The sequence below is a fragment of the Anomaloglossus baeobatrachus genome, chromosome 1 (genome assembly GCF_048569485.1).
Source record: "Anomaloglossus baeobatrachus isolate aAnoBae1 chromosome 1, aAnoBae1.hap1, whole genome shotgun sequence".
Taxonomy (NCBI): domain Eukaryota; kingdom Metazoa; phylum Chordata; class Amphibia; order Anura; family Aromobatidae; genus Anomaloglossus; species Anomaloglossus baeobatrachus.
The window spans coordinates 386,088,321-386,103,777 of NC_134353.1; the positions used below are offsets into that span (position 1 = coordinate 386,088,321).

Genomic DNA, 15,457 nt, shown 5'->3' on the forward strand with positions numbered 1-15,457 from the left:
ATCCACGGAACAAAACTTTTTTCCCCTTTCCAACACACCTGTTCCCCTTTCCACCAGCATCTGTCCTTTTTCAACTCATTTTGGTATATGACCAAAAGTGCAACTCTGCAGGGACACCGTACTCAACGCCATCTCAGCACAGCAGCCAGCCCTCGGTCCCTCAGATGTGGACAAGTAAAAGACCATTTCCTCCTATACATGACAAAGCGTTGAGATTCACTCTGTGCAGCATTGGTGTTTAGTGGAAAAGCAGATCTAAGATTGCGTACCACATTCTGCAGATACTCCTGTATACGTGTGTCCCTTTCTATGGCAGGAATTATTTCGCCAAATTTTGTCTTGTACCGGGGATCTAACAGTGTGGCAACCCAGTAGTCAGGATTACTTTGAATTCGTACAATCCGAGGGTCATGTTGTAGGTAGTGCAGCAAGAAGGCGCTCATGTGTCTTGTGCATCCAGGAGGACCAAGTCCTTGGTGTGTTGGTGGCAGAGAGGTGAGAATCGTGCCTCCTTCCTCTGCCCTCTCCCCCCAACCTCGCACAACCGAAATGTGAGCAAGCTCTCACTCATCTGCTGAGTCTTCCATGCCCATCGCCAGTTCGTCCTCCATTTCTTCATGGGCTCCTGCACCTTCCTCAACACTTTTTGCTGATACTATGCGCCCTTGTTAATCCCTCTCCCTCACCATGACTGCCGCCTAGGTGGCCCTGACCATCTGGACCTCGTAGATCTTGTTATCCCTTCCGCATATGACTCCTCCTGTACTTCATCCCCTTCCTCTTGTCCCAACACCTGACTCCGAATAATAATTACAGTGTGCTCCATCATGTAGATGACCAGAATTGTCACGCTGAGAATGACATTGCCAGTGCTAAACATCTTCGTCGACATTTGTAAACTGTGTAGCAGGGTGCATAGGTCCTTGATCTGACACCACTCCAGCAGCGTGATCTGCACCACCTCTGGATCAAGTTATCCCAGGCTATATGTCATAACGTATTGCAGCAGGGTTCGGCGGTGCTGCCACAAACGCTGCAACATGTGCAGATTCAAATTCCTGCGTGTCGGCACATCGCATTTCAGGCGTTTAACCACCAGACCTAAAGACTTCTGTAGCGACGAAAGTTGTTGAGCTGCTGTGTGCGCACGATGGAAGTGAGCACATAGCGAGCGTGCCCGCTGCACAAGGCCATGTAGGCCGGGATGGTGTTTTAAAAATTGCTGGAGAATTAGGTTCAACACGTGAGCCATACAAGGCACGTGTGTCACATTGCCCTGACGATGGCCCGCAGCCAGGTTTGCATCATTGCCGCACACGGCTGTTAAGTCACCAACGGAGTCCGCTCCGTCAATTTGTACTCCGGTCGCCAGGTGACAACGTGTTCCTTTCATGCATAGTGCTGATGATGGGAGAGGAGTCGATGCCAGCGGCGCAGGTGGACGCAGGTTATGCTCACCCACTGGGCTGCATTACCTTGACAGATGCAGAATCTCTGGCTGAATGTAGCTGGTGGGTATCTCACAGATGAAATACCATCATTCAGCTACAACCAATGGGAAGACACCACACCCTTTTTTATGCCCATCCTGTCTGCAGACCACTGCCAGACATAGCTATGAACCTCTGGTTACTTTTACCCCCAGTTCAGTTTTATGATTTTGTGTGCTTGTTACCTGACTACTTTTCCTGCTTGCTGTTTATGTACCTTGTTGGCCGATCCGCATTTCACCTCTGCTTGTTTTCTGATTAAGTCCTGGCCGTCCCATTCTGTTCCTGTTCCTCAATTAATGTTTTGACCCTGCCTGACTACTATTCTCTGGAACTGCAGCCTTCCACAGGTATTGATCACCTTGGGCCCTGTGTAATTCCTAATCCCTGTATAGGGGTTAAAGGGTTTCAGGGTTCTAGGGGTCCTGCTTGGTGAGTGGCTTCCCCCTAGCCTATCATTTACAGCCCATCTGAGTGTGTGGATCAAGGAAGGCGTTACACCGTGCTCTCTGCAGAAGGCCATGTGGGCCAGGATAGTGCTTTAAAAATTGCTGGACAACCAGGTTCAACACGTGAACCACACAAGGCACGTGTGTCACATTGTCACAGCGAAGGGCCGCACCCATGTTTGCATCATTGTCGCACCCGGCCTTCCCTGGCTGCTGGTTGAGTGGAGACAACCATTGATGAAACTCGGTCTCCAGAGCTAACCGTCCACAACTTCTCAGCGGTGTGACTCGCATTTCCCATACATTTCAAAGTAAACCTTTGACCGCCTGATGGCATTGAGCTCTGCTGCCAGCATAGTAAGGAGGTGTGTGGTATTCCTTGTGCGCAGTTACAAGGAAGGGTGGCCTGACCACACAGGGTTTGCGCCAAGGTGGAGGACCCACACGAGGTTGAAGAGGCAGAAGCAGTGTATTAACTTCTACATACAGAAGAAGGATTGACACAACTCGTGGGGACGGCAAGACTTGTACAGCAGACCCTTCTCCATCTCTCCCCACAGTAACCCATTACCCAGTCAGCGACATGTAACGCCCCTGTCCATGCTTACTGGGCCAATTATCTGTGGTGAAATGCACCCTGTCACACAGAGTTTCTCAAGGAATCAGTGATGTTTAGTGCGACATGCTGGTGTAGCGCGTGCACGCCTTTGTTGGAGAAGGAGTGGCGCCTGGACATCGGCTCTTGGGGCACTGCGACGGGCATAAGGTCTCGAAAATCCTCGGTTAAAAAGGTTGGAAAGGCAGCATTTTGGTAACAGTTTCCAGATGCTGAAAGTCAACCTCTAAGCCATGTCATGCCCTTCTAAAATCATGTAAAACACAGTAAGGGGACTCCAACCACAGTCTCCCTCGTTTCCACTAACTGGGCCACACACACCCCACTTGACTGGCATCAGTTGACCCAATTTTCAAGATGAAAAAGATGCTTTGCATGAAGCACTCTCAAAAATACGCGTGCCTTTCCCGTCCCCTGGCTGACCCAGGGGAAGAAAAGTCCTCTGAGAGCCATGACTTGTTCATCTTGGTTCTTTTAGAAACACAGCGAGGGGACTCCAACCACAGTCTCCCTCGTTTCCACTAACTGGGCCACACACACCCCACTTGACTGGCATCAGTTGACCCAATTTTCAAGATGAAAAAGATGCTTTGCATGAAGCACTCTCAAAAATACGCGTGCCTTTCCCGTCCCCTGGCTGACCCAGGGGAAGAAAAGTCCTCTGAGAGCCATGACTTGTTCATCTTGGTTCTTTTAGAAACACAGTGAGGGGACTCCAACCACAGTCTCCCTCGTTTCCACTAACTGGGCCACACACACCCCACTTGACTGGCATCAGTTGACCCAATTTTCAAGATGAAAAAGATGCTTTGCATGAAGCACTCTCAAAAATACGCGTGCCTTTCCCGTCCCCTGGCTGACCCAGGGGAAGAAAAGTCCTCTGAGAGCCATGACTTGTTCATCTTGGTTCTTTTAGAAACACAGCGAGGGGACTCCAACCACAGTCTCCCTCGTTTCCACTAACTGGGCCACACACACCCCACTTGACTGGCATCAGTTGACCCAATTTTCAAGATGAAAAAGATGCTTTGCATGAAGCACTCTCAAAAATACGCGTGCCTTTCCCGTCCCCTGGCTGACCCAGGGGAAGAAAAGTCCTCTGAGAGCCATGTCCACATTGTCAATGGACAGACATGTGTGCTTATCTGCCAGCAGACCCCCAGCAGCACTAAAGACAGGTTCCGAGAGAACGCTGGCTGCAGGACACGACAAGATCCCCAAGGCGTACGTGTCGAGCTCAGGCAATTTATCCAGATTGGAAGCCTAAAATGAGCAGGGCTCAAGTTGCACAGTAATGGCATCGATGTTTCCTTGCATATACTCATATATGTGTATCCTCCTCTTTTTCCTTGTCCAGCTCTTTTGTTTTCGCATGCGTATATGTCCTTGTCACTTTCCCATGTGTTTGTGTTGTGTTGTGAGTTGTTTATCACCTTTTGGACACCTTTGAGGGTGTTTTCTAGGTGTTTTTATTTGTTTGTGATTGCCTGCCATTGTTTCCTATGCAGTTCGAGTTCGGTTCGTCGAACGTTCGACGAACCGAACTCGAACGGGAGCTCCGTTCGGCGAACCGACCTCGAGCCGAACCGGGACCGGTTAGCTCATCTCTAGTCATGAGGTTATTCATCTTGAGATACTCCAAGATGGCATCTCTTAGGAAACCCTCAAGGATTTTACCCACAAAAGAGTTTAAACTTACCGGCCTATAATTGTCAGGCTCAGATTTTGTCCCCTTTTTGAATATTGGCACCACATTTCCTATGCACCATGGTTCCTGTTATTATGGAATTAGTGAAGATTAAAAATAATGGTCTGTCTATCACTGTACTTAACTCCTGCAATACTCAGTGGTGTATGCCATCTGGGCCTGGGGATTTATCTACTTTAGTGATTCTGTGCCGATGCCATACTTCCTGCTGGGTTAAGCACGCAGGTGATATTTAATGGGGAATTTTAAGTATCTCTGATCATGTCTTCTGTCATGGGATTTTCTTGTAGAAAAACTGTAGAAAAGGAGTGTAGCAGATTTGGCCTTTCCTTCATCCTCTTCCACCATTTCACCCAGACTAATTTTAAGGCTACATGCGCACGCTGCTTCTTTTTCGTGTTCACAAACTGCAGCCAAAACTGCAGCCAAAACTGCAGCGTGTCAGAGAGAGCCTGGAAATGTCACAAAAAATGTAGGTGCTTTTTTGGTGCGTTTTTGCTGCTTTTTTGGTGCGTTTTTGGCTGCAGTTTTGTCAACAATTGTTTCATGTATTTTTCAGTTCAAACAAGCCCATAAAGCTTGTTGAATTGAAGAAAAAAAAAATTGATGTAATTTCCTTCTTCTACCTCTTCCACCTCATTCACCATTTTGGAAGCAAACTGTGTGGAATATAACAGGGAGAAAATGCCCAGCAATACTCCAGTAACGCTCCGCAGGCCATATCGAAACCTTTTATTAATTGTATTATTGATGTTATTGCGTCGTCGCAGACGCCAACAGGTAAGCATTTTCTTTAAAAATAATGTATTTTTTGATTGTTTTGATCTTTTGTGCATTAAACTTTTTTTCTGTAAAGGCAATACGGAAGAAAATGTGGATTCATCCATTAGTAATGGAACGAGAGGAGAAAGGACATTTTTATGTGTTGTATAGAGATTTACGGAGGTAAGTTAACCAGTGTATTTAACCAAATAGCCACTCTGATGTATCTAGTACCCAGTGTCTCTGTATGTCTTTTTATTATCCATAAATAGTGGTGTAGAATACTGGAGGCGTTTCCTACACAATTTATTAGCCGGTTTTATGTAAACAAAATATTTTCTCACCACAAAACATCTATATATATAATTGCCTTATTCTGTCTGTCTGTCTTGCTCCAAAATTGCGTTATTAGTGACAACCGTCGCATTGTCTGCTCCGCCCGGCCCCGCCACCCGCACGCATTGGCCACTCAGCCCCACCCCCTGCACACTTTGGTAGCTCGGCCCCGCCCCCCGCACACATTGGGCGCCTATACACCTCCCCCCAGGACTACTCCACCTATTATAGTCCTCCCCCCAGGACTACTCCACCTATTATAGTCCTCTCTCCCCAGGACTACTCCTCCTATTATACTCCTCTCCCCCCAGGACTACTCCTCCTATTATACTCCTCTCCCCCCAGGACTACTCCTCCTATTATACTCCTCTCCCCCCAGGACTACTCCTCCTATTATACTCCTCTCCCCGCAGGACTACTCCTCCTATTATACTCCTCTCCCCCCAGGACTACTCCTCCTATTATACTCCTCTCCCCCCAGGACTACTCCACCTATTATAGTCCTCTCCCCCCAGGACTACTCCACATATTATAGTCCTCTCCCCCCAGGACTACTCCTCCTATTATACTCCTCTCCCCCCAGGACTACTCCTCCTATTATACTCCTCTCCCCCCAGGACTACTCCTCCTATTATACTCCTCTCCCCGCAGGACTACTCCTCCTATTATACTCCTCTCCCCCCAGGACTACTCCTCCTATTATACTCCTCTCCCCCCAGAACTACTCCTATTATACTCCTCTCCCCCCAGGACTACTCCTCCTATTATACTCCTCTCCCCCCAGGACTACTCCTATTATACTCCTCTCCCTCCAGGACTACTCCACCTTTTATACTCCTCTCCCCCCAGGACTACTCTTCCTATTATACTCCTCTCCCCCCAGGACTACTCTTCCTATTATACTCCTCTCCCCCCAGGACTACTCTTCCTATTATACTCCTCTCCCCCCAGGACTACTCTTCCTATTATACTCCTCTCCCCCCAGGACTACTCTTCCTATTATACTCCTCTCCCCCCAGGACTACTCCTCCTATTATACTCCTCTCCCCCCAGGACTACTCCTCCTATTATACTCCTCTCCCCCAGGACTACTCCTCCTATTATACTCCTCTCCCCCCAGGACTACTCTTCCTATTATACTCCTCTCCCCCCAGGACTACTCCTCCTATTATACTCCTCTCCCCCCAGGACTACTCTTCCTATTATACTCCTCTCCCCCCAGGACTACTCCTCCTATTATACTCCTCTCACCCCAGGACTACTCCTCCTTTTATACTCCTCTCTGAGTGGTGCGCAGCATGGAGGATGGAGCATGATGGGTGGTTCGCAGCATGGGAGATGAAGCACGATGGGGAGTGCGCAGCATGGGTGATGGAGCACGATGGGGGTGCACACCTCCCCTCAAAACACACACTGTCACACACGCACTGCACAACACCCACACACTGGGAACCACAAACACCGCCCTACACAGACACCCAAACACACAGACAACATCGCACACACACAACACCCAACACACAAACACCATGGCACACACAAATATACGCACTCACCGCGCAACACACACACACACACACACACACACACTTCACAAAATATACCTCCCCAAAACACACATGCACCCACACACACACCCATACACACACAAACCGCGCAACACACACATCACCTCAGACACACAGCACTCCAAAAACAACGCAACATACACAACGCAATACAAACACCGCTCTCACACCCCCCCACACCCAGACAACACCCAGAACATATACAGCGTCCTACACAAACACTTGGCAAGTACACACAACAACATATATATATATATATATATATATATATATATATATTATATATAAACATATATATATATATTATATATATATATATATATATATATATATCAAAACAAAAATCATACTTTAACTACACGGTAAATTCTAGAATACCCGATGCGTTAGGATCGGGCCACCATTTAGTAGTCTATAACGTTCCATGACATATATTTTTATTTAACACACAGCCTTTCTACATTACTCTCTTGATGTATCTATGTATGTGTGTATTAATATTAGGGTTTTTTTTGCGGTAGATATCCAGATAAATTCATTGGATTTTGTCGCCTTACAATTGAGGCGTTTGATCGATTTGTTGCCGATGCTGTCACCTTGTCTGACATATTCAAACACGATAATGCGAAAGGCAATCTCTGCTGAGGAAAGGCTGCTCATTACCTTGCGGTAAGTATATATGAAATTGGCTTTTTACATTTATTTAAAAAAAAAAAAAACCTATGTATTAAAATACATATGAGTAATTATGCACCTGTATTGGGTTAACATGAATTATAATACAGTATATTTGCTTATTTTATACAAATAAGACATGTAGACACCATGCATTGTATATGTTTTTGAAATTAGCCTTTTTTTTTAACTGTCTTTTCTTCTATTTTGCAGATTTTTGGCCACAGGAGAGAGCTATGCATCCCTGCACCTTCAATTTCGAGTTGGTATATCCACCATTTCCGAAATTGTGAGGTGCACATGCAGCGTGATCTGGCAGAAGTTGCAGCCCATTGTGATGCCTTCCCCAACCGAGGAGACTTGGCTGCAAGTCGCAGCAGGCTTTCAGACTGTGGCCAACTTCCCAAACTGCTTAGGTGCCGTTGATGGCAAACACGTAAGAGTTCAGCAGCCACCACATTCAGGATCACGCTTCTTTAATTATAAGGAGTATTTCTCCGTGGTCCTTATGGCGGTGGCTGATGCACATTACAAGTTTATAGCCATCGACGTTGGTGCTTATGGCAGTACAGGGGATTCTCGGGTGTTGAGAACATCACAGATTGGTCTGCAAATTCTTCAAGATTGCGGAACGCTCCCAACCCCACGACCTTTGCCGGGTTCCACAGATCCAGTCCCCTTTGTGATGGTATCGGATGAGGCATTTCCTTTACTGCCTAACCTGCTGCGCCCATACCCACGGAGAGGACTGAATCCCCGGCGGAGGATTTTTAATTATCGGCTGAGTCGTGCACGCAGATATGTGGAGTGCACCTTCGGAATCATGACTAGTCAGTGGAGGGTATTACACACACCTATACAGTTAGAAACAGCAACTGTTGACGCGGTTATTAAAGCATGCTGTGTTCTCCATAACTATTGTCGTGCATCCTGCTCAGAGGTAGTTGAGGAGACACAGCAGCCAGCATTACATCCTGTGATGAACGTCCATCAAGGACGGCCATCAAGCACCGCTGTATGTGTGAGAGATACCTACGCTGACTACTTCATGAGTCCTGAAGGTGCCGTGCACTGGCAATACTCCTGTGTCGGTAATGTGCAGCCTAACCAGCAGAGACCAGTGGACCACAATTGAAAAGTCTCGGTGATGTCCTAACCAGCAGAGACCAGTGGACCACAATTGAAAAGTCTCGGTGATGTCCTAACCAGCAGAGACCAGTGGACCACAATTGAAAAGTCTCGGTGATGTCCTAACCAGCAGAGACCAGTGGACCACAATTGAAAAGTCTTGGTGATGTCCTAACCAGCAGAGACCAGTGGACCACAATTGAAAAGTCTCGGTGATGTCCTAACCAGCAGAGACCAGTGGACCACAATTGAAAAGTCTTGGTGATGTCCTAACCAGCAGAGACCAGTGGACCACTTTTTTTTTTTTGTTTGGTCACCACTGCATTTTTATGTTTATCACTTGGATCATATCCATCTAATTTATTGTTTGGTAGTTAAAAAAGTGTTTTAATTAATTTATGTGTCTTGTCAAAGTGGCTTACAAACATATTCACACAACAGCAACTGAAAATTCTGAAAAACAAATTTTATTTGTAGGTATAATAACCGTTAAAACAACTAAATCCCGTCAGGACCATTTTATTTGCAGCTTTCCCATTTTTTTCTCCATTTTTCTTCCGAGAGACATACATTTTTTAAATTTTCAGTGAATCTGGTCATGTGAGGGATTTTTTTTTTTTGCAGAACCAGCGGTATTTTTAAATGCAACTATGAGTTTTAACATATATTATGAAAGAAAACTGCTAACAAATTCCATATGAGGAAACATTTCCAAAACAGTGTGATAGCACTCTTGTTTTTGAGAATTTTTTTCAATTTGTTCATTATATGGTTAAACTGATGTGATGGTGTGATGCCAGAGATCTGTGTGAGATCATAGACCCTAAACATGAATGTTTACTTTTATGTAATGTGTTAAATAAAAAACCATTCAGAACTTTCTCCAAAAAGGTGGCGTACATTTTGCGCCAATTTCAACTATCTGTACTGTTCTTATATTTCAAACTCTCTGGCTCATTGATGTTAATTTATTTTTTTAATTTAGGTCACTTTTTTTTAATGTTAACATTTTTGCGCCATTGCTATGTTTTGATTGCAGCAGCAGGTATGTATAAAAGGGAACCTCTCAGGTGCAAAATACACCCGGCACCACGAGCAGTTCTGGGTGTATATTGCTAATCCCTGCCTAACCATCCCTGTATACACTGGCATAAATAAAAAGTTTTTAATAAAGATCTTTTATCGTATGCTAATGAGCGAGGGGGCTAGCACCCTGGGCGTTAGTTCCCCTGGCTAGTCACCCCCATTAGAATTTTAGTGCGTCCCTGTGGGTGACCTAACATGCTAATTAATGTGCAGCGTCACAGGATAATCTCTCACCTCTCTTCGCTGCAATTGCGTTCGAGGTGGAATTTTGGCTCACTCCGCATGAGCTGTGAGTTTGGGTCACGCGCACTATGAAGCGGGTGTACGCGTCTTGGCTTAAAAGTAAACTAGTAGTGTGCGTGACCAAATCTCCGTGGTCATGTACACTGAGCGGAAATCCTCCGTCAGATGTTATGGCAGTGGAGAGTTGAGTGAGATCATCCTCTGACGCTGCGCATTCATTAGCATGTTAGTGCACCCACAGGGACATACTAACATGCTAATCGGGGCGACTAGCAAAGGAGCTAACGTCCAGAGGACTGGACCCCTCGCTCATTGGCATATGATAAAAGATCTTTGAAAGACTTTTTCTAAAGATCTCTATCTATTCTAGTATATACAGGGACGGTTTAGACTTGGATTAGCAATATGCACCCAAAACTGCTTGTGGTACTAGGTGCATATTACACATGACAGGTTCCCTTTACTATGACCGAAGGAAGGTAATAAAACTGCCCCCGTTCGTTAAGGGTTTGATCTTGACTACATAAACAAACAAAATAACAATACCCCAAAAAATCTCTTCACAAGCTGTATAAGTCATGTGAATAGAGACCAGGCACATTTTCTGGGATGGTGGATGGGGCAGTCATATGGGAGACACTTTGTCCAGGGCTCTGGATAACATTCGCTGCCTCACCGGCTTGGCCCTGCGGGGCTCCCGTGCTGGGTGTCATGGCTATGTAATGGTGGCTTGGTCCATACTCATAGACTTGCCGATTATAATAGTGTGGCTGTGAATATTGCATGCTGTGTGGCTGTTGTTGTGGAGGTGGTGGCTGTTGTTGTGGAGGTGGTGGCTGCTGTTGTGGAGGTGGTGGCTGCTGTTGTGGAGGTGGTGGCTGCTGTTGTGGAGGTGGTCTCTGGTGTGCAATAAATACATTTTTTATGGCTGAATCAATTTCTGTACCAGTTGGATGTTCTGAAAAAGATTCAAAAGCTTCAAACATGGCGCAGCATGCTGTCATGCATGCTGCTTGTGCGCTCTTGGGCATTTCTCTAATTCTACTTGCCATACTGCATCTGAAGTGATCATACTTGTCTTCTTTGGATGTATTTTGTATCAAATGGATGGCTTGTGATGTCAACATGTCATCTTCCTCTCCGGATGGTTTGGTTTGTTTTCCTTTTCTTCTCCGGGCCAAAGGATGAAATGGGATTGAACATGCAGTAGAGGCAGCAGTGGCGGTAGAGGCATCAGTGGCGGTAGAGGCAGCAGTGGCGGTAGAGGGACCAGCGACTGAAGAGGGTTCAGCAGCTGTTGAACAAATGGACATATTTTCGTGCAAACTGTCAGGATCATTTTCTGTAGAGAACTCCACACTATCTGCCGAGGCCTCCATGTTGGCGTTCTCAGGTTGTGGTATATTTCCTTCTGTCCTGTGGATAGATAAAATAAAAATGTTAAAGATAATCATTAAATATGTTTTTTTTTAAGTGGTGGTGTGAAAGCGCTAAAAACTTACGCCCTTAGTGAGCGACTAGTAAGAGTAAATTGTAGTTCGTTATGATATGTAAAATTCTTTCTGGGGGGAGAGGACTATAATAGGTGGAGTAGTCCTGGGGGGAGAGAAGTATAATAGGAGGAGTAGTCCTGGGGGGAGAGGAGTATAATAGGAGGAGTAGTCCTGGGGGGAGAGGAGTATAATAGGAGGAGTAGTCCTGGGGGGGAGGAGTATAATAGGAGGAGTAGTCCTGGGGGGAGAGGAGTATAATAGGAGGAGTAGTCCTGGGGAGAGAGGACTATAATAGGTGGAGTAGTCCTGGGGGGGGGGGACTATAATAGGTGGAGTAGTCCTGGGGGGGAGGTGTATAGGCGCCCAATATGTGCGGGGGGCGGGGCCGAGCTACCAAAGTGTGCAGGGGGTGGGGCTGAGTGGCCAATGCGTGCGGGTGGCGGGGCCGGGCGGAGCAGACAATGCGACGGTTGTCACTAATAACGCAATTTTGGAGCAAGACAGACAGACAGAATAAGGCAATTATATATGTAGATGTTTTGTGGTGAGAAAATATTTTGTTTACATAAAACCGGCTAATAAATTGTGTAGGAAACGCCTCCAGTATTCTACACCACTATTTATGGATAATAAAAAGACATACAGAGACACTGGGTACTAGATACATCAGAGTGGCTATTTGGTTAAATACACTGGTTAACTTACCTCCATAAATCTCTATACAACACATAAAAATGTCCTTTCTCCTCTCGTTCCATTACTAATGGATGAATCCACATTTTCTTCCGTATTGCCTTTACAGAAAAAAAGTTTAATGCACAAAAGATCAAAACAATCAAAAAATACATTATTTTTAAAGAAAATGCTTACCTGTTGGCGTCTGCGACGACGCAATAACATCAATAATACAATTAATAAAAGGTTTCGATATGGCCTGCGGAGCGTTACTGGAGTATTGCTGGGCATTTTCTCCCTGTTATATTCCACACAGTTTGCTTCCAAAATGGTGAATGAGGTGGAAGAGGTAGAAGAAGGAAATTACATCAATTTTTTTTTTCTTCAATTCAACAAGCTTTATGGGCTTGTTTGAACTGAAAAATACATGAAACAATTGTTGACAAAACTGCAGCCAAAAACGCACCAAAAAAGCAGCAAAAACGCACCAAAAAAGCACCTACATTTTTTGTGACATTTCCAGGCTCTCTCTGACACGCTGCAGTTTTGGCTGCAGTTTTGGCTGCAGTTTGTGAACACGAAAAAGAAGCAGCGTGCGCATGTAGCCTAGGTACATGCGCACGCTGCTTTTTTTCCTGCTTTTTTGGCTGCAGTTTTGGCTGCAGTTTTGTCAGCAGAACTTTCTGACATCTGACTTCCCAGCAAAGTCTATGAGAAGTCAGATTTGTCATGCGCACATTGCAGTTTATTTGTCAGCGTTTTATTTGTCAAAAGTTTGTGACAAAAAAAATGCACCATGTTCATTCTTCCTGCGTTTTTGTCAACATTTGTCACCCATTGAAATCAATGAGGGCATCAAAAACGCAGGAAAAAATGCATGCTATCAAAAGTGGTGCATTTTACCTGCGTTTTACCTGCGTTTTTGGTACCAAAAACGCAGGTGATTTGTCAGGAAGTGAGGTAACAGGCAAGAGGAAACCCCATTTTCCATGCTAAATAGTGTAGGAGCAGTACTTTGGAGTGCAGAAGACATGACCTGGTATCAACTTATGCAGATTAATGTAAGGAAGCTGATTGAATTGTTAAGTATATTTCCACTGATAGTCCCGTGCTCCACGTGTTCCCCGAAGTACCACTGTCCCCAGCGTGCACGCACAGGGGAGATGATGTGGAGGACAGGACTATCAGCAGCGGCGGCAGCGAGAGGGTAAAAAAAAAATCAATGTTTTCAGCTGCCAATGTCCATCCCTCTCTCGCTGCCGCCGCGGCTGATAGTCCCGTCCTCCACGTGTTCCCCGACGTACCACTGTACCCAGCATGCACGCACAGGGGAGATGATGGATCCCTCTCGCTGCCGCCGCCGCTAGTCTCGTCCTCCACGTGTTCCCCGACGTACCGCTGTCCCCAGCGTGCATGTACAGGGGAGATGATGGATCCCTCTCGCTGCCGCCGCTAGTCCCGTCCTCCACGTGTTCCCCGACGTACCGCTGTTCCCAGCGTGCACGCACAGGGGAGATGATGGATCCCTCTCGCTGCCGCCGCCGCCGCTAGTCCCGTCCTCCACGTGTTCCCCGACGTACCGCTGTCCCCAGCATGCACGCACAGGGGAGATGATGGATCCCTCTCGCTGCCGCCGCTAGTCCCGTCCTCCACGTGTTCCCCGACGTACCGCTGTCCCCAGCGTGCACACACAGGGGAGATGATGGATCCCTCTCGCTGCCGCCGCCGATAGTCCCGTCCTCCACGTGCTCCCCGACGTACCGCTGTCCCCAGCGTGCACGCACAGGGAAGATGATGTGGAGGACGGGACTATCAGCAGCGGCGGCAGCGAGAGGGTAAAAAAAAAATCAATGTTTTCAGCTGCCAATGTCCATCCCTCTCTCGCTGCCGCCGCGGCTGATAGTCCCATCCTCCACGTGTTCCCCGACGTACCACTGTACCCAGCGTGCACGCACAGGGGAGATGATGGATCCCTCTCGCTGCCGCCGCTAGTCTCGTCCTCCACGTGTTCCCCGACGTACCGCTGTCCCCAGCGTGCACGCACAGGGGAGATGATGGATCCCTCTCGCTGCCGCCGCTAGTCCCGTCCTCCACGTGTTCCCCGATGTACCGCTGTCCCCAGCGTGCACGCACAGGGGAGATGATGGATCCCTCTCGCTGCCGCCGCTAGTCCCGTCCTCCACGTGTTCCCCGACGTACCGCTGTCCCCAGCATGCACGCACAGGGGAGATGATGGATCCCTCTCGCTGTCGCCGCCGCCGCTAGTCCTGTCCTCCACGTGTTCCCCGACGTACCGCTGTCCCCAGCGTGCACACACAGGGGACATGATGGATCCCTCCCGCTGCCGCCGCCGCCGCCGCCGATAGTCCCGTCCTCCACGTGCTCCCCGACGTACCGCTGTCCCCAGCGTGCACGCACAGGAGAGATGATGTGGAGGATGGGACTATCATCAGCAGCGGCGGCGAAAGAGGAAAAAATGTTTTCAGCTGACAGAGCTACCCCTCCCCCTCTCGCTGCTCCATGCAGCAAATGAGGTGAGTATCGCGATCAGATGAGCTGTCACTGAGGTTAATCGCGGCCACCGCTTGATTCAGCGGTGGCCGCGGGTAACCTCAGTGACAGCTCAGCCGATCACGCGGCTGTCTTCATTAGCTGCATGGAGCTGACAGGAGCGGCGGTGTATTCGGCTGCTCCGGTCACCTTCATGCAGCTGCGCAGGAAGCGACGCTGGAGGACCATGGATTACACCGGACATGGAGGGCTTTTTGGGGCTGATTAAATTGGTGATGAGGGAATTTGTTTGTGTTTTTTATTTCTAATAAACGATTTTTTCAGTTGTGTGTGTTTATTTACTGTAATTTACAGATTAATCATGGAGGGTGTCTCATAGACGCCTGACATGATTAATCTAGGATTTAGTGGCAGCTATGGGCTGCCAATAACTCCTTATTACCCCGTTTGCCACCGCACCAGGGCAAATTGGGAAGAGCCGGGTACTGTCCCAGAACAGCCGCATCTAATGTATGCGGCTATTCTGGGCGGCTGCTGACTGATATTGTTAGGCTGGGGGGCTCCCCATAACGTGGAGCTCCCCATCCTGAGAATACCAGCCTTCAGCCGTATGGCTTTATCTGGCTGGCATTAAAATTGGGGGGGACCGCACGCCGTTTTTTCTAATTATTTATTTATTTCTATGTGCCATAGTGACACACCCACCGGCTGCTGTGA

At 47.4% G+C, this 15,457-nt stretch overlaps 1 long non-coding RNA gene across 1 annotated transcript; it reads left to right on the forward strand.

Moving 5' to 3' along the window:
• The first annotated feature begins 4,922 nt into the window (after window positions 1-4,922).
• LOC142293492 (uncharacterized) lies at window positions 4,923-7,494 on the forward strand. The gene is made up of 3 exons (XR_012751289.1): window positions 4,923-5,043; window positions 5,120-5,208; window positions 7,451-7,494. It is a non-coding gene; the product is annotated as an uncharacterized LOC142293492 (long non-coding RNA).
• Window positions 7,495-15,457: the final 7,963 nt, after the last annotated feature.